Here is a 1,965-nt window from a genome sequence, read left to right on the forward strand (position 1 = left end):
ATCTCAGATTTGATCCAGCTTCACACACCATCTCGCAGTTTTGAGGTCATCAGGTCAGATGTTGTTGGTGGTATCCCGCACACATTTTAAATCCAGAAGGGATCAGTCTTTCCAAGCAGTTGCACCTCAGCTCTGGAATGCACAGCCCCAACTTATACACAGCCTTGATTCTATTGATGCTTTTAAAAAACATCTGAAAACTTTCCTTTACAAACAGGCTTTTAGCTAAGTGTTATTTTTTTTACTACTTGTATTCTTGTATGAATGTAATGCTGTGGTGAAGTTTTAATTTATTATTTTACTTTCTTGTTTTTATTCTATTTTACGTGAAGCGTTTTGTGATTTTATGTCTATGAAAGGTGCTATATAAACAAACTTTACTTCCTTACCAGTAGCAAACAGCAGTTCATGAAGACAGATCACGTTTCTGATTATAGATCTTTACTCTGTTTATTTATGCAGMMAACACCTCTCAGGAATGATCAACAATAAAAAAATTAAGACTTGACAAAAGTAAATTTTAAGACCTTGAACGAAAATCTGGGCAGTTTTAAGACTTTTTTTAGGCCTAAAATTTAGATTTCCTGCATAAACCCTGGATGGATTAGAAAAACCTGTAAAACATGCAGGTCCTCCAAGACCAGGACTGGACACCACAGAAGCCCTTTTTCCTCCTACGCAGTTTGGTTTGGCTCCATCCCACTCCGCACCCATTTTGTGAATTTCCACTGTGGCTCCCGCCCACTTTCGGACCACTTTTTCAGACCTCCTCTCGAGTTAGTACTGAGGCCAGCACCGTTTGGGGCGTGGAGGTGCTGAAGCGTGTAACAGTCACGATTGGCCAGTGGAGCTGCCTGGATGACGAAGATTTTTAAGAGCAAGATGAGATTTTCCAAATGATGGCAGCGCGCTGGGAGAAACTAAAAATATATTGAGCCAGATTTCAGAGCAGTGAAGGACCACAACAACAGATGGAATGGCTCAAAGCAGTGGGTAAATGGAGGGGATAGCTCTTTACAGCCACCGGTTAGTTAGTTAGCTGCTAACTGTAGACTGGTATCTTCAGAAACTTCATCTGCAGACGGTGAGGGCTTCGTGCATTTTGTGAGATATTGAACGTAATTTATGGGACACGTGTTGCTTGTCAAACTGCACCTTTTATTTATAAAGTTTGTACCGATGTGTCCTTTGTGCATGTTCGTTTCCAGTGCTAACTAGTTAGCAGCTAGCTGATATCGCTAGTGAACAAGCCAGGCTAAAAAAGAACACCCAGCTTTAAAGTAAAGTAAAGTTTTATTTATATAGCGCCTTTCACAGAAATAAATTCACAAGGTGCTGTACATTCAGCTAAGGGGGTAGGGGGTAGTTAAAACACACCCATTCAAGAAGACATACAAGACAAACATGGGAGAACAGATGAAACTGGTCATGCTTTACATTTATTGTAATTAGTAATTAATTATGACCGTATTTGAGGCTAATCGTTRGTTTTCTGTTCAGAATCACCTTCGACAAGTGACCAGCTGAGCTCCTGGACCGTTTCTCCACCTTCTCCTACACCTATCGGTACCAGCTGCCCCGCTATCCAGGTCGAAGCAGCTATGAGAGCTGCTCCCGGAGCTGCTCTGGTTACATTCGGACTTTAAAGTAGTTTTTTAGGTGGTTGTTTGTTTTTTAAATGTAGTTGTATATTGTCTGACTTTTATTTTGTGAAATAAAGAAACTATCTGCATTGCTGTTTGTTTTTCATTGAGTTAAATACGAATAGGGGGAAAAAAAAAATCAACATATATGTGAACCATCATATCGAAATGAGGACTAAGTCAAATTTGGTCAAAATGACGGCTTTAAAAGTTACATATTGACACCTGGATCATTCTGATATCATAATTAAATCCATATATATGACTTAAGTTGTCTTGTTGGTTACAATAATACATAAATATTTGGTCTGAATCCTAATTT

The 1,965-nt window shown here is 39.2% G+C and overlaps 1 protein-coding gene across 1 annotated transcript in view; it reads right to left on the minus strand.

Annotated features, from left to right (window-relative positions):
• The window catches only part of ttc3 (tetratricopeptide repeat domain 3), a gene marked incomplete in the record, with an annotated part of 26,510 nt that overhangs the window by 19,038 nt on the left and 5,507 nt on the right, over positions 1–1,965 (minus strand).

Source organism: Austrofundulus limnaeus, unplaced genomic scaffold, assembly GCF_001266775.1.
Source record: "Austrofundulus limnaeus strain Quisiro unplaced genomic scaffold, Austrofundulus_limnaeus-1.0 Scaffold538, whole genome shotgun sequence".
Classification (NCBI taxonomy): Eukaryota; Metazoa; Chordata; class Actinopteri; order Cyprinodontiformes; family Rivulidae; genus Austrofundulus; species Austrofundulus limnaeus.